Source organism: Scyliorhinus torazame, chromosome 3, assembly GCF_047496885.1.
Source record: "Scyliorhinus torazame isolate Kashiwa2021f chromosome 3, sScyTor2.1, whole genome shotgun sequence".
In the NCBI taxonomy this organism is placed as follows: Eukaryota; Metazoa; Chordata; class Chondrichthyes; order Carcharhiniformes; family Scyliorhinidae; genus Scyliorhinus; species Scyliorhinus torazame.
This window is the reverse complement of record NC_092709.1, coordinates 201038432-201060005: the sequence shown is the minus strand read 5'-3', so window position 1 is coordinate 201060005 and position 21574 is coordinate 201038432. Positions and strand designations below refer to the sequence as shown.

At 48.2% G+C, this 21574-nt stretch overlaps 1 pseudogene; it reads left to right on the top strand.

Moving 5' to 3' along the window:
• The first annotated feature begins 260 nt into the window (after nt 1-260).
• On the top strand, nt 261-21227 carry LOC140409409 (elongation factor 1-beta pseudogene; annotated as a pseudogene).
• The last annotated feature ends 347 nt before the right edge of the window (nt 21228-21574 follow it).

Genomic DNA, 21574 nt, shown 5'->3' with positions numbered 1-21574 from the left:
GAGAGCTGCTTTGTTTTGGGAGTTAGAGCGAAAAATGTTTTAAAACATTCAGTGAATCCTGAAAGGCTACTCCATCATGAGATGGATGGAGCTTAAGAAGGTTCTGTTGTTTCAATCTACCTCTGTGTTTTCCTGGGGCAGCGGCTGGGGGTGGGAGTAAGAGTCGGTTGCAGTTTGGACCTCATGTGGTTTGCACGGAGAAGCCCTCTTGAGTGGGTAGCTGGCTCCAAGAAGTTAGGGTTCAGAGAAGCCCTGAGGCCATGTATAGCTTGGTGCAGCTAGGAAACTGGGGTTTGGAGAAATCCTGGGATGATGCCAGTACCAAAGCTAGTGGTCTGAAAAACAACTGTCAGTTTTGCGAATCTCATGGAGAAAAGACTGAACCATCGAGGGAGTGAGCAGTTATTGAGGCAGTTCAAGTTGGAGTAGATTTTGAGGAAATTGAGAGGTTAGATTTTGAAAGTAAAGAGTTGAGATCTCTCGTGAGGGAGACAGAGTTTTAACAAGACATTGCGATTCACAAAGGTCACTGACATCTGGGTGGGTGGCTGAGAGAACCGTGGGATCTGTTTTGCTTGCATCTGCCATTTATTGTGCAGTGTGGCATGTTTGACCAATTTGCCTGTTAATTGATATCTACCTTGTGTTAATTCTGAATCTTAGAGTACATTATATATATTTCTGATTGTTTTACTTTCTGACTTTGTATAGTAAACTTTACTTTGTTTGTTTACAATCAGGAATCCATGGTTGGCATGTGGCACAGTGGTTAGCAATGCTGCCTCACGGCGCCGAGAACCTGGGTTCGATCCCGGCCCCGGGTGACTATCTGTGTCAAGTTTGCACTTTCTCCCCGTGTCCGCGTGGGTCTCACCCCAACAACCTAAAGATGTGCAGGGTAGGTGGATTGGCTACGCTAAATTGCCCTTAATTAAAAAAAATATAAAATAAAACCGGGAATCCTGTAGCTTTATTCTCCCCGTGGGCAACTGGGATTTCAAACTTTGTCTACTTTAAATAAACTGTTAAAATCCATAATCAGATTGTAACAGACCTTTGATCTGGAGGTGATGTGACAGAACATCGCCATCAGTTATTTTTGATTTCAAACCACCTTAATTGACACTGTTTTTACTTAAAACTGAATCTATTCTCACGACTGGAGTGGCCCATCTGTCATATCAGCCAGTCTGCAACTCACAAGTGCATCAAAGAAAATGCCATGTTTGTCCATGGAAACCCTGTATTCCTTTTATGCTGGAAAGAAGGGAACAGCAAGAGGGGTCTGTTGTGTTATGTACTCTGGAATAACACAGGCTGCAACTGGATGCAGCTTTAACCAAAAGATACTCCAGACCTTGAAGTTAGTTCAATCTGATTTATTGAACCAGTAACACATTTAGCACAGTTCTCTATGAGTTCGACTCTCTGCTAACCTAAGTGTGGTTACTCTGTCTGACTGAACCAGACTAGCTCTTAGCCACGTGCTGGAGGTGTGATACTGTGAGGTAATAATACTACTGTATTAGTGAGAGGCAGCACGGTTTTGTGAAGGGGAGGTCGTGTCTCACTAACTTGATAGAGTTTTTCGAGGACGTCACTAAGATGATTGATGCAGGTAGGGCAGTAGATGTTGTCTATATGGACTTCAGTAAGGCCTTTGACAAGGTCCCTCATGGTAGACTAGTACAAAAGGTGAAGTCACACGGGATCAGGGGTGAACTGGCAAGGTGGATACAGAACTGGCTAGGCCATAGAAGGCAGAGGGTAGCAATGGAGGGATGCTTTTCTAATTGGAGGGCTGTGACCAGTGGTGTTCCACAGGGATCAGTGCTGGGACCTTTGCTCTTTGTAGTATATATAAATGATTTGGAGGAAAATGTAACTGGTCTGATTAGTAAGTTTGCAGACGACACAAAGGTTGGTGGAATTGCGGATAGCGATGAGGACTGTCTGAGGATACAGCAGGATTTAGATTGTCTGGAGACTTGGGCGGAGAGATGGCAGATGGAGTTTAACCTGGACAAATGTGAGGTAATGCATTTTGGAAGGGCTAATGCAGGTAGGGAATATACAGTGAATGGTAGAACCCTCAAGAGTATTGAAAGTCAAAGAGATCTAGGAGTACAGGTCCACAGATCACTGAAAGGGGCTACACAGGTGGAGAAGGTAGTCAAGAAGGCATACGGCATGCTTGCCTTCATTGGCCGGGGCATCGAGTATAAGAATTGGCAAGTCATGTTGCAGCTGTATAGAACCTTAGTTAGGCCACACTTGGAGTATAGTGTTCAATTCTGGTCGCCACACTACCAGAAGGATGTGGAGGCTTTAGAGAGGGTGCAGAAGAGATTTACCAGAATGTTGCCTGGTATGGAGGGCATAAGCTATGAGGAGCGATTGAATAAACTCGGTTTGTTCTCACTGGAACGAAGGAGGTTGAGGGGCGACCTGATAGAGGTATACAAAATTATGAGGGGCATAGACAGAGTGGATAGTCAGAGGCTTTTCCCCAGGGTAGAGGGGTCAATTACTAGGGGGCATAGGTTTAAGATGAGAGGGGCAAAGTTTAGAGTAGATGTACGAGGCAAGTTTTTTACGCAGAGGGTAGTGGGTGCCTGGAACTCACTACCGGAGGAGGTAGTGGAGGCAGGGACGATAGGGACATTTAAGGGGCATCTTGACAAATATATGAATAGGATGGGAATAGAAGGATACGGACCCAGGAAGTGTAGAAGATTGTAGTTTAGTCGGGCAGTATGGTCGGCACGGGCTTGGAGGGCCGAAGGGCCTGTTCCTGTGCTGTACATTTCTTTGTTTGTTTGTTTGTTTGTTGTTGTACCCACTCACTCTGTAGATGTTCATCAGTGGAAAGAGGCGGAGTATGAGTGCCTCGTGCATTTTATAGTGAGAAACCACCCCTGAGTGTCCTGCCTGCTCATTGGTCATGTCCTGTTCTCTGTTCATTAGCTGCCTGTCTGTGCCTGTCTGTATATCACTATCTGCATGTCTGCATATCATGACATCTCCCCTTTTTATTTATGTTCTGTTGGCACATGGGAAAGTACTTACATGTGGTGGCATATATTAACATATTTACAAGCGGTGGCATATGTGAACGTATTTACATGTGAAGACAGCTGTCTAATGTGAGAAAACAGAACATAGCAAACAAAACAAATGTTCATAAGTTCAGTCTCTGGGGCTTGCGTCTGATCCTTGTCGACCGCCGGAGAGGTGGTGGTGGGGACGACGGCGCCTTGACAGGCGGGATGGAAGCCTGACTGGTGGCCTCGTAGTGCGAGGTATCAGGAGGTGGCAAAACAACTGACGGAAACGGAGAAGAAAGCGGTTGCGGGCAGGCAACTTTGCGCAGTGCCCGTCTGTTTCGCCGCACAACAGAACCATCAGCCATACGTACAACATACGAGCGGGGCGCAGCCTGTCGAACAACGACAGCTGAAGCAGACCAGCCACCTTCCGATATCTTGATCCTTACAGTGTCTGCCGGGGATAACACAAACAAATCGTGGCATGAGCGGCGTAGCCCGGCTTTTGCTGGTTTCGGAGCTGCTGCACCTTCTGCAGCACCGGGAGGTGATCCAGGTTGGGCACGTGTATGTCTGGAAGTGTCGTCTGCAGGTTCCTGTTCATCAGGGGTTGAGCCGGCGACATGCCAGTGGACAGTGGGGTCACCCTGTACGCAAGCAGTGTGAGCTAGATGTCAGAAGCAGAATCCGCAGCCTTGCAGATGAGATGTTTCACAATGTGCACCCCTTTTTCAACTTTCCCATTGGACTGCGGACAGTGTGGGCTGGAAGTGACATGTTTGAAATGGTATGACTTGGCAAACATAGACCCCTCGTGGCTGTTGAAGCACTGGCCATTGTCACTCATGACAGTGAGTGGGTTACCATGCCTGGGGAACGTCTCCTTACAGGCCTTGATGACGGTCCGAGATGTGAGGTCTGAGAGCTTCACGACTTCAGGGTAGTTGGAGAAATAGTCAATAATCAACACGTAGTCACGACCATTCGCACAAAAGAGGTCGATGCCAACCTTGGACCACGGGGAGGTCTCGATTTCATGCTGCTGGAGCATCTCCTTGCTCTGCGCTGGCTGGAAGCGTTGACAGGTCGCACAGTTGAGGACCATGTTCGAGATGTCCTGGCTAATACCAGGCCAGTAGATAGCCTGCCTGGCTCTGCGTCTGCACTTCCCGACGCCCAGGTGTCCCTCATGGATTTGGCGGAGCACCAAGCTCTGGAGACCAAGTGGAATGACAATCCGGTCCAGCTTGAGGAGGATACCATCAATCACCGTCAGGTCGTCCTTTACATTGTAAAATTGAGGGCACCGTCCTTTCTGCCAGCCATTGGCGAGGTGGTGCATGACACACTGCAAGAAGGGGTCTTTGGCTGTCTCCTCGCGGGTATGAACCACCTTCTCATCAGACGCTGGGGAGGGTGCTAGCACACAGCTGCACCTGTGATTCAATCTGCCGGATGATTTCCAGCGGTTACTAGGCAATGTGATGGAGCGGGGCAATGCCTCAGCGATGATGAGCTCCTTGCCAGGCGTGTACACTAAGTCAAAGTCGTACCTTCTGAGTTTGAGGAGGATGCGCTGCAACCGAGGCGTCATGTCGTTCAGGTCCTTGTGGACAATGTGGACCAGAGGCCTATGGTTCGTCACGGCAGTGAATGTCGGCAGGCCATAGACATAGTCATGAAACTTGAGAATGCCAGTATGAAGACCCAGGCATTCCTTCTCTATTTGCACATACCTTATTTCGGTGGGCGTCATGGTCTTCGATGCGTAGGCTACTGGTGCCCAGGATGAAGTGTCATCACGTTGAAGTAGCACCGCACTGATGCCATCCTGGCTCGCATCTGTTGAGATCTTTGTCTCCCTGTCTGGGTCGGAAAATGCCAATGCGGGTGCAGTGGTGAGCTTGGCTTTCAGCTCCAACCACTCTGCCTGATGTGCTGCCTTCCACTCAAAGGCAGTGGACTTTTTCACCAGGTTTTGTAGGGCCGTGGTGTGTGAGGTCATGTTTGGGATGAACTTGCCCAGAAAATTGACCATGCCCAGGAAGCGCAACACCACCTTCGTGTCTTCAGGGACCTTCATGGCTTTGATGGCCTTGACCTTGTCTGTGTCCAGGCGCACGTCCTGCTGAGAGATCTGGTCACCTAGGAACTTGAGTGTCGACATGCCAAAGCAACATTTGGACCTGTTCAGCTTCAGGCCATTGGCATGGACACGGCGGAATACCTGCTGGAGACGGGAAACATGCTCTTCAGGGGTCGTGGACATATAATGATGTCGTCCACGGACATACTAACCCCTTCAATGCCCTCCATCATCTGCTCCATGATGCGATGGAAGATTTCCGATGCCGAGACAATGCCAAATGGCATGCAAAGGTATCTGCCAAACGGTGTGTTGAAGGTTCAGAGCCTTCTGCTGGACTCATCCAGCTGGATTTGCCAAAATCCATGTGCGCATCTAACTTGGTGAAAAAACGTGTGTGTGCCATCTCACTGGTGAGTTCCTCCCGCTTCGGGATGGGGTAGTGTTCACGCATTATATTCTTATTGAGATCCGTGGGATCAATGCAGATGCAGGCTTTTTAACACATACCATCGAGCTGACCCAGTCAGTCGGTTCGGTTACCTTGGAAATGATGCCCTGTTGCTGAAGATCCTTGAGCTGTGCCTTCAGGTGCTCCCTCAGCGGAGCCGGGACCCGGCGTGGTGCGTGGACCACTGGCTTGGCATCAGGTCGTAGCAGAATCTTGTATCGATATGGCAGCGTGCCCATCCCGTCGAACAATTCTGGATACTGAGCGAGGATGTCGTCAATGCCAGCCTGAAGATCCACATTGGAGATGTCGTTGTGTAAACCCGCTGCACGAGGTTCAGCTGCTTGCAGGCATGCGTGCCAAGTAGAGATGCCCTGAGACTTCCGGTTGCAGCGATGCGGAGCTAAGCCGCACGATTCGGCAGCTCCCGCGATCACGGACTTTCGGGCTCTCCAGAGGAGCCCCAACGTGAATTTTATGAAGACGTTCTGTGTGTGAAGGTGAGAGTGAGGTCCCCCTTCACCGTATATGGAACGGACAAGAAGCGGAACAGCAAAAAAAGCGGCGTTGGAGCAGAGAGAGAAGCGAGGGAAGAAAAACAAGATGGCGGCGGCCGGAGATAAAGTGGCATGCGGGCCGGAGCTGCAAGAGTTCATTAAGCACTGTTTTGAGGAGCTGCGGAAAGAGATGCTGGCGCCTATGCTGTCGGCGATTGAAGGATTAGGGATGACCCAGAAGGCCCACGAGGTAAAGATCCAGGAGGTGCAGAATAAAGTTAATGAGAAAGAGGATGAGATCTTGGGCCTGGCGGTGAAGGTGGAGGTGCACAAGGTGCTGCCCAAAAGGTGGGCGGAAAGATTCGAAGACCTGGAGAACAGGTCGAGGAGAAAGAATCTTCGGATCCTGGGTCTCCCTGAAGGAGTGGAGGGGGCTGATGCCGGGGCATATGCGAGCACGATGCTCGAGTCACAGATGGGTGCGGAGGCCCCTCCGAGGCCTCTGGAGCTGGATGGGGCACATCGGGTGCTGGCGAGGAGGCCCAAGGCTAATGAGCCGCCAAGGGCGATTGTGGTGAGGTTTCACCGGTTCACGGACAGAGAGAGGGTCTTGAAATGGGCCAAGAAAGAGCGGAGTAGCAGATGGGAGAATGCGGAGATCCGAATCTACCCGGACTGGAGCACGGAGGTAGCAAAGAGGAGAGCGGGTTTCAACCGGGCCAAGGCGGTGCTGCATCGGAAAGGAGTGAGATTCGGAATGCTGCAGCCAGCGCGATTGTGGGTCACATTCAAGGATCAACATCACTATTTTGAAACGCCTAAGGAGGCTTGGACCTTTATTCAAACTGAAAAGTTGGACTCAAACTGAGGGTTTGTGAGGGTGGGGGGATGTTCGATGTTTGTTGTACATAGGGTGTTAATCACGCGCAGGAAATGTTCCACGGGTTGGGCGATGGATGGGGATGGGGAAAGGGACCGGGTGAGAAGACTGTACGAGACAGTGAGCACCGGTGCTGGAGGGAGGGGAGGCTCGGGGATGGGGGAAATGAGACAAGGCCGCAACAGGAGCTGCGCCAGAGGGGGCGGGGCAGGCTTAGGAAAGCGCGGGCTTTTTCCCGCGCTAGGGAAGGACGGAGGGGGGGGGGAATGGAGGAGCTCACACTGATGGGGAGATTCCCACACGGGGGGGGGGGTCAATGGGATGGCGGGGGAAGCCGGGGTCAGCAGGAGTCAGCTGACTTACGGGAGTGCTATGTGGGGAGCAAAAGAGCTAGACAGGGGTTGCTGCTGCACTGGCCGAGGGGGAATTGGACACAGAAGAGGTGGTCGGGGTGGGGGTCCCCATCTGGGGGACTGGAGGGAGAGGGCGGCGCGGGCACGGGACTGGCCTAGAAAAGGGGATGGCTAGTCGGCAGGGGGAGGGGGGGGGAGAGGCCCCCCAATCCGGCTGATAACGTGGAATATGAGGGGCCTGAATGGGCCGGTAAAGAGGGCCCGAGTGTTCGTGCACTTAAAGGGACTGGTCATGCTCCAGGAGACACATTTGAAGGTGGCGGATCAGGTCAGGTTAAGAAAGGGATGGGTAGGACAGGTATTCCATTCGGGGCTGGATGCGAAGTACAGAGGGGTGGCAATATTGGTGGGGAAGCGGGTGTCGTTTGAGGCCAAGAATATCGTAGTGGACAATGGAGGTCGATACGTGATGGTGAGCGGTAAGTTGCAGGGGACGTGGGTGGTATTGGTAAATGTATACGCCCCGAACTGGGATGATGCTGGATTCATGAAGCGATGTTAGGGCGCATTCCGGACCTGGAGGTAGGAAGCTTGATAATGGGTGGGGATTTTAATACGGTGTTGGACCCAGCACTGGATCGCTCCAGATCTAGGACAGGGAAGAGGCCGGCGGCGGCCAAGGTGCTTAGGGGGTTTATAGACCAGATGGGGGGAGTGGATCCGTGGAGGTTTGCCAGGCCGCAGGCCAGGGAATTTTCTTTTTTCTCCCACATGCACAAAGCCTACTCCCGGATAGATTTTTTTGTTCTGGGCAGGGCGCTGATCCCGAAAGTGGAGGGAACGGAGTATTCGGCCATAGCCATTTCAGATCACACCCCGCACTGGGTGGAACTGGAGTTGGGAGAGGAGAGGGACCAACGCCCGTTGTGGCGGTTGGATGTGGGACTGCTGGCAGACGAGGAAGTGTGTGGGAGGGTGAGGGGGTGCATTGAAAGGTACTTGGAGGCCAACGACATCGGGGAGGTGCAGGTGGGGGTGGTATGGGAGGCGCTGAAGGCGGTGATCAGGGGAGAGCTAATCGCCATCAGGGCTCATAGGGAGAAGACAGAGGGCATGGTAAAGGAAAGGTTAGTGGGGGAGATTTTAAGAGAGGACAGGAGATACGCAGAGGCCCCTGAAGAGGGACTACTTAGGGAAAGGCGACATCTCCAGGCGGAGTTCGACCTGTAGACCACAGGGAAGGCAGAGGCACAGTGGAGGAAAGTGCAGGGGGCGACCTATGAGTATGGGGAGAAGGTGAGCCGGATGCTGGCACACGAGCTCCGTAAGAGGATGGCAGCGAGGGAGATAGGTGGAGTCAAGGATGGAAGGGGCGTTACGGTGCGGAGTGCGACAAAAGTAAATGAGGCATTCAAGGCCTTCTATGAGGAGCTGTACAGATCCCAACCCCCAGCGGGGGAAGAGGGGATGCGACGATTCTTGGACCAACTGAGGTTCCCAAGGGTGGAGGGGCAGGAGGTGGCTGGCTTGGGGGCACCGATTGGGTTGGAGGAGCTGACCAAAGGTCTGGGGAGTATGCAGGCAGGGAAGGCCCCGGGACCGGACGGATTCCCGGTCGAGTTTTATAGGACGTACGTAGACCTGTTAGCCCCGTTGCTAGTGAGGACTTTTAATGAGGCAAGGGAGGGAGGGACCCTGCCTCCGACAATGTCTGAGGCGATGATCTCTTTGAACCTAAAGCGGGACAAGGACCCACTGCAATGTGGATCGTACAGGCCGATCTCGCTCCTCAACATGGATGCTAAGTTCCTGGCAAAAGTACTGGCTACGAGGATCGAGGACTGTGTCCCGGGGGTGATCCACGAGGACCAGACGGGATTTGTAAAGGGCAGGCAGCTAAATACCAATGTGCGGCGGCTCCTAAACGTGATAATGATGCCATCGGTGGAGGGAGAGGCAGAGATAGTGGCGGCTATGGACGCGGAGAAGGCCTTTGATCGAGTAGAGTGGGAGTACCTCTGGGAAGTGCTGCGGAGGTTTGGGTTCGGGGGAGGGTTTATTAGTTGGGTTAAGCTCCTATACAGAGCCCCGGTGACGAGTGTGGTCACGAATCGGCGGAGGTCGGAGTATTTTCGGCTGTATCATGGGACGAGGCAGGGGTGCCCCCTGTCCCCCCTGCTGTTTGCATTAGCAATTGAACCCTTGGCCATGTCATTAAGGGAGTCTAGGAAATGGAGGGGAGTGGTCCGAGGGGGAGAGGAGCATCGAGTGTCGCTTTATGCAGACGACCTGTTGCTGTATGTGGCGGGTCCAGTGGAGGGGATGGTGGAGGTCATGCAGACTCTAAGGGAGTTTGGGGATTTTTCAGGCTATAAGCTTAATGTAGGGAAGAGTGAGCTTTTTGTAGTACAGTCAGGAGACCAGGAAAGGGGGATAGACGATCTACCGCTGAGGAGGGCGGAGAGGAGCTTTCGATACTTGGGGATCCAAATAGCTAGGAGTTGGGGGGCCCTACATAAACTTAATCTGACGAGGCTGGTGGAGCAGATGGAGCAGGACTTCAAACGATGGGACATGTTGCCGCTCTCGCTAGCGGGTAGAGTGCAGTCGGTCAAAATGGTGGTCCTCCCGAGGTTTCTGTTTGTGTTTCAGTGCCTTCCAATTGTAATCACCAAGGCCTTTTTTAAGAGGGTAGGCAGGGGTATTATGGGTTTTGTGTGGGCAAATAAGACCCCGAGGGTAAGGAGAGGGTTTCTGGAGCGTAGTAGAGACAGAGGAGGGTTGGCGTTGCCAAATCTGGGTGGCTACTACTGGGCAGCAAATGTGGCGATGATCCGTAAGTGGGTGATGGAGGGAGAAGGGGCGGTGTGGAAGAGGTTGGAGATGGCGTCCTGCAAGGAAACGAGCCTGGGGGCGCTGGTGACGGCACCGCTGCCGCTCTCGCCGACAAGGTACACCACGGGTCCGGTGGTGGCGGCAACGCTAAAGATCTGGGCCAGTGGAGACGGCACAGGGGTGTGATGGGAGCCTCAGTGTGGTCCCCGATTAGAGACAACCATCGGTTTGTCCCAGGAAGGATGGACGGAGGGTTTCAGAGCTGGCATCGGGCGGGGATTAGAAGAATGGGGGACCTGTTCATTGATTGGACGTTTGCGAGCCTAGGGGCACTGGAGGAGAAGTTTGGGCTGCCCCCGGGAAATGCTTTCAGATACATGCAGGTGAGGGCGTTTGTGAGGCGACAGGTGAGGGAATTCCCGTTGCTCCCGGCACAGGAGATTCAAGACAGGGTGATCTCGGGTGTATGGGTCGGAGAGGGAAAGGTGTCGGCGATATACCAGGAGATGAAAGAAGAGGGGGCGGCGTTGGTAGAGGAGCTGAAGGGTAAATGGGAGGAAGAGCTGGGGGAGGAGATTGAGGAGGGGCTATGGGCTGATGCCCTAAGTGGGGTTAATTCCTCTTCTTCGTGTGCCAGGCTTAGCCTGATACAATTTAAGGTGGTTCATAGAGCGCACATGACGGGGGCGAGGCTGAGTAGGTTTTTTGGGGTAGAGGACTGATGTGGGAGGTGCTCAGGGAGCCCGGCGAACCATGTCCATATGTTTTGGTCATGCCCGGCACTGGAGGGGTTCTGGAGAGGAGTGGCGGGAGCAATATCTCAGGTGGTGAAAGTCCTGGTCAAGCCAAGCTGGGGGCTAGCAATATTTGGAGTAGTGGATGAGCCGGGAGTGCAGGAGGCAAAAGAGGCCGGCATACTGGCCTTTGCGTTCCTAGTAGCCCGGCGAAGGATCTTGTTAATGTGGAAGGAGGCGAAGCCCCCCAGCGTGGAGGCCTGGATAAATGATATGGCAGGGTTTATCAAATTGGAGCGGATAAAGCTTGCCTTGAGAGGGTCTGCGCAGGGGTTCTACAGGCGGTGGCAACCGTTCCTAGACTATCTCGCGGAGAGTTAGATGAAGGTCGGTCAGCAGCAGCAGCAACCCAGGGGGGGGAGAGGGGGGGGGGGGGGGGGGTGGTGGGGGATGTCTTGAGTGGGGGGGGTGAGGGAGGGAGGGGGAAGGGGGGCTTGTTTGGGGATATTCGAGCAAGAAAATAGATGAAGGATCTGGAAAACTGACATATACGGGAGGAATCCATTGTACAAAGCTCTGTATCATATCGATTTACCAAGCTCATGTTTTGCTTTGTGCGCTTTCTTTCTTTTTGTTACGGGGGCGGGGGGGGGGGGGTTTGTTTGTCAGGGTGAAAAACTGTTAAAATTCTTATAAATATATATATTTTTAAAAAGTAGGGATGTCCTGTCTGGCTTGACAATTTCACAACGTAACCGTGCATGGGTGCTCCGGTTGGAGACGAGTAGATGGCAGGATCCCAGTGCTGTGATGGCATTTCCGTTGTAGTCCAGGAGCCTGCAAGCTGCTGGAAGGACCTTGGGGGGCTTCTTGATGCGTTTGAAATCTGCCTGTGAGAGGAGGTTGGCAGAAGCACCTGTGTCCAGCTTATACTGGATGGAGCAGTGTTTGACCTGCATCACCGCACACCATTCGTCCGCAGAATCCACAGCGAGGATGGATTGAATTTGTGATGAGTTGGATGTGGCATATTCACATTTGGTAATGATGCCCACACAGTAGACGGTGTCCAGGCATTCTTCCTCTGGATCCGTTGTGCTGCCAGGATCAGAATCCTGTAATCGTTGTTGCACACTCTGAACGCGCCGTCGTCGGAATTGGGAGCGCTGGCCCCTGACTGGTGGTGCAGACCTGCACAAGGCTGCATAGTGTCCAGGCGTCCTGCAGTTTAAACATCGCCTGTCTCGTGCAGGGCGGTGTTCCTTTAAGTGGGCATTGCCTCAGTTCGAGCATGTTATGACATCGGCGTCCTGACGCTCCGTGCGTCGTCGCACATGCGCAGTGCGGTCGGCAAACATCTGCACCTGCGCAGTGTGGGTGTCGGCTGCTTCGTTATCCCGTTCGCATCGCGCATGCATGGGGCCCCGGGAAAAGCGCGCAAAATGGCTGCTTTCATCAATGCTGATGCGCTGCATCTGGGCGATGGCCTGCACACTGTCTGCCTGGTGGGAGGCAAGTTTCTCATTTTCAGCCGATTTGTACTGGGCATAGCAATTTTTGACGAGCTCGTGCACTGTGCATGTTTCAATCGCGACTGGCAGGGTCATATGCTTGATTTTCAGTAGCTGCTCTCTCAGAGGATCAGAGTGAACTCCAAAAGCGATTTGGTCTTTGATCATGGAGTCAGCAATATCACCAAAGTTGCAGGACAGCGCTTAGCAGGCGGAGGTTAGTTAAGAAGGAGTTGAAAGATTGTAAACTCTGTTTGAATATGTAGCGCTCGAAGATTTCATTGGTGTCCACTTCACAGTGACTGTCAAACTTGTCCAGGATATTAAGTAATGGGTTAAGAGACATTGCAATTAGTTGTCTCATTTATGTTAAGTATCCATTAATTGATACTGATATGTAAAGGGGCTTCAGGTGGCCTCTGTCGGTGATGTATAGTGAGAGTTTTGTGCAAAGGCTGTTGGAATGAAATAAATGGGTGTTTGTGAAAAAGGAACAGAACTTTACACTCTTCATATCACAGCAACTAAAACGTCTGACAATTGGCACCAGAGGATGGTTGCTGTGTAAATGTGAAGGGTTGAAAGATGCAACTTTTCCAGATAAAACCAAGGAGTGAGTAAGAAAAGAAAAAAAAAAGGGATATATGGCTGAACCGAGGATAAAGATGGCTGGATATGACTATCCTCCCTTATTTTCTGAAAGGGAATCGTACGACCAATGGAGAAGTGCAGTAGTTATGTGGACTAAAGTAACTGCTTTGGGAAAGAGAAAACAAGGTATGGCATTGGCTCTTTCTTTACCATATGGCAGTAAAATCCGAAACAAAGTGCTTTCTGAGCTGGAATTGGAAGAGTTAGTCTCAGAAGAAGGTCTGGAGACTTTATTACATTATATGAATAAGATTTATAAGAAAGATGACTTGTTAAGTGCGTATGAAGCATGGTCGGATTTTGATAAGTTCTGGAAAATGGAGGATATCTCCATGGAAGACTATATAATGGAATTTGGCAGACTATATAAAAGGCTGCAGAAACCCAATCTGGAATTTCCACAGTCTGTGTTGGCCTTTAAATTACTTGACTGTGCTAGAGTGAGCAACATGGATAGGCTCCTGGTTTTGACAGGAGTTCAGTTTACTGATAAGGATACCTTATTCGAACAGATGACAAAAGCTTTCCAAAAGTTTCTGGGGAAACATTCAATTCCGATGGCTCTGATGACCCAAATAGGTCAGCCTGCTATAAAGCAGAATATGGAAGATACACTACTAACAGGATGGCAAAATCGTATGGCTACGAACAGGGCTCAAGACTATAGAAGGAGACCGAGACAAGGAAATTATGAAGACAGAAACCCAGTTAGAACCTACAATAGGAAGATGAACCCCAGAAATGCATGGGGCATGATAAATCTGTTTTCGATGTGACTCTCAATACCATTATGCTTTCAACTGTCCAACTCGTTATGATAGAGTGTTTGAAGTGACACATGACACGGAAGAGTCAGAAGAGGAAAAAGATAGTGACCAGAAAGAAGGCATTGTCCTATTGACAAGCAGTTTTACACAGGTAATGAGGGTGTTGGTTGCAGAATCCTCCAACTGTGCTGTATTGGACAGTGGCTGCACATCTACTGTGTGAGGAATTGACTGGTTAAAATGTTACCTGGACTCTTTGAATGCTGAAAATCGTAACAAGGTTAAGGAATTTGAAAGTTCCACAAGTTTCAGGTTTGGGGATGATAATACTCTGAAGTCGCTGAAAAGAGTGGTGATCCCTTGCAATATTGCCAGAGTGAATCATTTTATTAGCACGGATGTTGTATCAAGTGAGATACCTTTGCTTCTGAGCAGACCGTCGATGAAGAAAGCACACATGAAACTGGATATGGAACAGGATAAGGCAACAGTTTTTGGAAAGACGGTGGACTTACAATTTATACAGTCAAGACACTATTGTATCCCATTACTGACAAATAATATTTCAAGTAGAGTGGTTAAGGATGTATTAATGGCAGTTGAAAATGGGACTTTAGCTGATAAAAAGCTTGTGGTATTAAAACTGCATAGGCAATTTGCACATCCGTCTCCTCGGAGGCTGAAAAACTTATTAAAGGATGCAGGGGTAAGGGATGACGACTATACTAAACTGATAGAACAGGTTAGTGACCGCTGTGAAGTTTGTAGGAAGTATAGAAGGACACCAGCACGACCTATAGTAACCCTACCTTTGGCCAGGGATTTTAACAACATTGTGGCCATGGACCTTAAGATCTGGGATAAAACAAATAATATATTTATTTTGCATTTTGTAGATTTAGCAACCTGATTTAGTCAATCAACGATTGTACGAAATAAAGAAAAGAGAGTAATTCTGGATCAAATCATGGAGAAATGGATCAGGACAGGAATGGGTCCACCGGCAAAATTCCTTACGGACAATGGGGGAGAATTTGCTAATGATGAGTTTAGGGACATGTGTGAAAACATGAATATCAGAGTTATGAATATGGCTGCAGAAAGCCCATTTAGTAATGGTGTCTGTGAAAGAAATCATGCTGTCATTGATGACATGCTTTGGAAAACTTTGGCAGATCGACCAAATTGCAGGCGAAATTCAGCTTTAGCATGGGCAGTACATGCAAAGAATTCATTGCAGATGGTTGGGGGCTATAGTCCTTATCAATTAGTGTTTGGTAGAAATTCTAAAATTCCGTCCATTTTGGATGACCAACCTCCAGCTTGGGAGGGGACTACAATTAGCTCTGGATTTGCTAAACATTTAAATGCATTACATAGCAGTAGAAAAGCTTTTTTGGAAGCAGAAGTCTCTGAAAGAATTCACAGAGCTTTAAGACATAACGTACGGCCATCAGATGCCATTTTTCAGCAAGGAGGCATGGTATACTATAAGAGAGACAATTCTAATGAATGGAAAGGCCCAGGGAAGATCATAGGCATAGATGGCAAAACAATTATTTTGCAACATGGTAATCAAACTGTTAGTGTACATTCACAAAGGATAAGGGTACAGATTACAAATTTTCAAATTTAGACAGAGCAGACAGACATGACGAGGAACCAGAGTCATCTGGTACGCATGTGTTACAGAACTATGAGGACCAATTAACTGATATAGACAGGGTTTCTGTGGAGGAACACAACACTTCTGATGAATTAGAACAGACCATTTTTCCAAAAGGGCAACTGCCAAAAGTTGGTACAAAAGTGACATACTTGCCTGAAGGGTCTAGTCAATGGAAGGATGCAACTGTTATTAGTAGAGCAGGGAAGGCCACTGGAAAGTATAAACATTGGTTGAATGTACAGCATTCAGGGGAAGGAGTCAAGATAATGGATTGGGAAAACAAAGTTCAAAAATGGAGGGCACAGAAACGCAGTGTCAGTTCAGATAGTACATTGGATAGTGAACAGGTTCACAGGAAAAGGTCGAGAACTATTGAAAGGACATCCCACAGCAGAAGGGAACGATCAAGCAGTAGCAGTACAGAACGAGATACCAGGCGGGAGAAGGGATGTAGTTTATCAAGATCTCAAAACCTGAGTAAGACTACGAATACTAATAGGAGTAGAAGCCCACATGCACATGAGATTTTGGTGGCTTCAAATAAATTAGATGAAAAAGTTATCAAAGAAGCTAAACAGCAAGAATTGCATAGTTGGAGTGAATTTGGGGTATACACAGAAGTACCGGATAGGGGACAAAGAGCTCTATCCCACAGATGGATTTGCACGGAAAAGGTTCTTCCGGATGGAACTTATAAGGCAAAGGCCAGGCTTGTGGCAAGGGGATTTGAAGAAAACTTAGAAGATCAGGATTTAAGGGTAGATTCACCTACAGCAGGAAAGGTTATATTAAAGATCTTCTTGGCTCTATTAGCCACAAAGGCATGGGAATGCAAATCAATAGATATAAAAGCTGCCTTTTTGCAGGGGCATCAGCTCCAGAGAGACATTTTTCTCCATCCTCCTAAAGAAGCAGCTGACACAGAAGGGGTACTCTGGAAGTTGAACAAATGTGTATATGGATTAAATGATGCATCTAGAGTCTGGTATTTTTCGGTAAGGTCAGTTTTGTTAAAGTTAGGCTGTTGCCAGTTGAAAGCAGATCCTGCAATGTTTTACTGGCACTATAAAGGAAATCTTTCTGGCATTTTTATGATGCATGTCGATGATTTTTTGTGGGGCGGGACTAGAGATTTTGAAGCTATTGTAATCTCTGGTTTGAGGAAAGAATTCAGGGTTGGAAGTCAGGCTTCCGGTGCATTTAAATATATTGGACTGGAAATTGGACAGACTAAGTTAGGGGCAACTTTACGTCAGCAATCTTATTTGGAAAGCATCAGCCCAATAGCAATTAGTCGTGGCTGAGTTTCACAAAAAGACGCAATGGTTTCAAAGATAGAAAAAGAGCAACTGCGAAGTTTAATTGGGCAACTGAACTGGTTAGGTAGACAGACTAGACCGGACGTGCGTTTTGATGTCTTAGAGTTGAGTACAAAAATGAATGATGCCAAAGTGGAATACATAATAAGAGCAAATAAAGCGTTGGCCAAACTAAAAATGCTGTAGTGTGTTTTGAAGTTCCTGGTTTTAGGTGACCTTAGGAACTTGAAACTCATAGTTTATAGTGATGCGTCCTACGCAAATTTATGTGATGGGGTTTCAAGCGCAGGAGGTTTATAATTTTCCTTTTGGGGAACAATGGTAAATGTTGCCCGCATGTGTGGGAAACAAAGAAAATAAGGAGAGTGGTAAAACGCACTTTGGCTGCTGAGACGTTAAGCCTTGTAGAGGCGGTGGATATGGCCTTTTATATAAGTATGATATTGACAGAAATTTTGGGATTAGGGGATTTGGGCAATATACCTATTGACTGTCACATTGACAATAAATCCCCGTGGGAAAATGTGCACTCTACAAAAATTGTCAATGAAAAGAGGTTACGGATAGACATCGCAAGTTTGAAGCAGATGTTGGACAGAGGGGAAATAACAAAAAATTAAATGGGTCGACAGGAGCTATCAACTGTCAGACTGTTTTACGAAAAGAGGGGCGAGTTCACAGATATTGTTAATGAAGAGCGCTTGTTTCTGTGACTGTTTTGTTTTCTCGTCCAAAAGAAAAGGGGTGGGGGGGAAATCATGTGTGTTGTTTTTGAGTTTCTTGAAATTTTGTTTTCACCTAATTATTTTTTTCTCCAAGGAAGGAGAGACTGTTAAGTAATGGGTTAAGCGACATTGCAATTAGTTGTCTCATTTATGTTAAGTATCCATTAATTGACACTGATATGTAAAGGGGCTTCAGGTGGCACCTGTCAGGTGATGTATAGTTAGAGTTTTGTGCAAAGGCTGTTGGAATGCAATAAATGTGTGCTTGTGAAAAAGGAACAGAACTTTAGACTCTTCATATCACAGCAACTAAAACGTCTAACACAGGATGGTCTGAAACTTTGTCTTATCCTGGCCTTCGGTGAAGTGAAAAGAGTTGAAGAGTTCGATGGCTTGATCACCAGCTGCTGAGAGGAGAAGCACGATCTTCCTTGCATCAGACGCACCCACGAGGTCTGAAGCTTTGATGTACAGCAGAAACTTTTGCTTGAATGTCCGCCAGTTGGCACTGAGATTGCCGGAGGTCCTGAGCTGGTGAGGAGCCTGAATCTTCTCCATGGTGCCGGGATACATTCGCTGGTCGTCACGGAATGGACTGAGGTAAACCACCTAGATTAAGCAGTCTCCTGGTAGCATGATGTGTTATGTACTCTGGGATAACACAGGCTGCAACTGGATGCAGCTTTAACCAAAAGATACTCAATCTGATTTATTGAACCAGTAGCACAGTTAGCACAGTTCTCTATGAGTTCAACTCTCTGCTAACCTAAGTGTGGTTACTCTGTCTGACTGAACCAGACTAGCTCTTAGCCACGTGCTGGAGGTGTGATACTGTAAATACACCCTGACTTACTCTGTGAGTGCCTCGTACCTTTTATAGTGAGATACCAACCCTGAGTGTCTTGCCTGCTCATTGGTCATGTCCTGTTCTCTGTGTTCATTAGCTGCCTGTCTGTGCCTGTCTGTATATCATTATCTGCATGTCTGCATATCATGACAGGGTCCACAATAACTCAAGGCATAAAGACAGCCGGCAGGTCTCCACTGTCATGATATTCAGGTGAACATCATAGCACATACATACATACATACTGATGGACAGATCAACGGACCAATCAACACACACAACTCGACAGCCAATCACAGGCAAGAGCATACACAGTACAAAACAGGGAACACGACACTTCCTGGGCACTCGAGCAGGAGACGGCTCAGGGCACAGAGCTCATTGCAGGCCACTCAGACATCCACCATGTGCTGAGTGCCACTACAAGATAGAATTAGGAATAGGTCCACAGAATCAAGGGTCACGATCGAACCTCAGTAAACAGTTTACCAATGTAAATAGATGTTTGAAATAAAACTGCGTTGTACCATTCACAACCGTGTTGGTTCATCTGTGTGGCAGAGCACCCAACACTTCATCCACATCACAACTGAAACATCCAAATGTACAGCAAGGCTCTTCTAACAGCCACCGCATGAGCTCCGGACACAGGGAAACGGAGCCACCTTCACCACGAATAAAACATAGCTTTTGGAGACCAAAAATCCGCCTCCGGCTTGAAGGTGCTTATGACTACCTGGCGGATCGTAGCTACATAAGAACATAAGAACTAGGAGCAGGAGTAGGCCATCTGGCCCCTCGAGCCTGCTCCGTCATTCAATGAGATCATGGCTGATCTTTTGCGGACACAGCTCCACTTTCCCACCCGAACACCATAACCCTTTATTCCTTTATTCCTCAAAAAAAATCTATCTTTATCTTAAAAACATTTAATGAAGGAGCTTCAACTGCTTCACTGGACAAGGAATTCCATAGATTCACAACCCTTTGGGTGAAGAAGTTCCTCCTAAGATCAGTCCTAAATCTACTTCCCCTTATTTTGAGGCTATGCCCCTGGTTCTGCTTTCACCTGCCAGTGGAAACAACCTGCCCGCATCTATCCTATCTATTCCCTTCATAATTTCATATGTTTCTATCAGATCCCCCCGCATCCTTCTAAATTCCAATGTGTACAGTCCCAGTCTACTCAACCTCTCCTCATAATCCAACCCCTTCAGCTCTGGGATTAACCTAGTGAATCTCCTCTGCACACCCTCCAGTGCCAGTACATCCTTTCTCAGGTAAGGAGACCTAAACTGAACACAATCATCCAGGTGTGGCCTCACTAACACCTTATACAGTTGCAGCATAATCTCCCTAGTCTTAAGTTCCATCCCTCTAGCAATGAAGGACAAAACTCCATTCACCTTCTTAATCACCTGTTGCACCTGTAAACCAACTTTTTGCGACTCATGCACGAGGACACCCAGGTCCCTCTGCACAGCAGCATGTTTTAATATCGTATCATTTAAATAATAATCCCTTTTGCTGCTATTCCTACCAAAATGGATAACCTCACATGTGTCAACATTGTATTCCATCTGCCAGACCCTAGCCCATTCACTTAAACTATCCAAATCCCTCTGCAGACTTCCAGTATCCTCTGCACTTTTTGCTTTACCACTCATCTTAGTGTCGTCTGAAAACTTGGACACATTGCACTTGGTCCCCAACTCCAAATCATCTATGTAAATTGTGAACAATTGTGGGCCCAACACTGATCCCTGAGGGACACCACTAGCTACTGATTGCCACCTAGAGAAACACCCATTAATCCCACTCTTTGCTTTCTATTAATTAACCAATCCTCTATCCATGCTACTACTTTACCCTAACGCCATGCATCTTTATCTTATGCAGCAACCTTTTGTGTGGCACCTTGTCAAAAGCTTTCTAGAAATCCAGATATACCACATCCATTGGCTCCCTGTTGTCCACCGCACTGGTAATGTCCTCAAAAAATGCCACTAAATTAGTTAGGCACGACCTGCCCTTTATGGACCCATGCTGCGTCTGTCCAATGGGACAATTTCCATCCAGATGCCTCACTATTTCTTCCTTGATGATAGATTCCAGCATCTTCCCTACTACCAAAGTTAAGCTAACTGGCCTATAATTACCTGCTTTCTGCCTACCTCCTTTTTTAAACAGTGGTGTCACATTTGCTAATTTCCAATCCGGCGGGACCACCCCAGAGCCTAGTGAATTTTGGTAAATTATCAGGAGTTCCTTTGCAATTTCCCAAGCCATCTCTTTTAGCACTCTGGGATGCATTCCATCAGGGCCAGGAGACTTGCCCCATTAGCTTGCCCATCACTACCTCCTTGTTGATCGAGGGGTATGCTCCATCTCAAGCTGATATCAGTGTGTTTGAAGCTCCACCTTCAGCTGATTTCTCCCATGGACTCTGGTGGTACAATCACATCCTGTCCTATGAAACCACAAAGGCTTGCCTTCTGGGAGTTAAACAGCCTCTTAGTAAATATGGCCCACAAAACGTAGCAAATACAACACCAGCAAAAGCTGTAAAAGATGATGACAATGACATTGATTTCTTTGGATCTGATGAGGAGGAGGAAAGTTCAGAGGCTGAGGATCATGTAAGATAATGAATGGCTTAGTTTGGGGTTTCTCCAAACTCGTTCCAGTGGCCCATGGCATCAAGAAGCTGCAGATTCAATGCATAGTTGAAGATGACAAGGTGGGAACAGATATGCTGGAATAAAGTGCGTTTGAAGATTACGTGCAGTCTGTTGATGTGGCAGCCTTCAACAAAGTGTAAAACAGCAACTAATGAACACTGAATAAAAATTGGCTTGCCCCCAAAAAATGTATAGCAAGATCTTTCACTGTTTCAAAATAGTAATCACAACAATTCTATCCTGTATTTCATTTTCCACTATTCAGAGCATACACATGATTCTTTTCTTCTGCATACTATATTTGTTGAGATATTCATGACTCCCATGGCTTTAATAACCATAACAAGTTACATTTATATAGCTCCCAGAGTTGGGGCTGGAGGAGATTGCAGAGATTAATAAGGAGGGCAAGGCCATGGAGAAATTTGAAAACAAGGATGAGAATTTCAAAATCAGGATGAGGCCATTAAGAACAGGGATGATGGGTGAACAGAATGTGGTGTGGGTTAGGGTACCTGCAG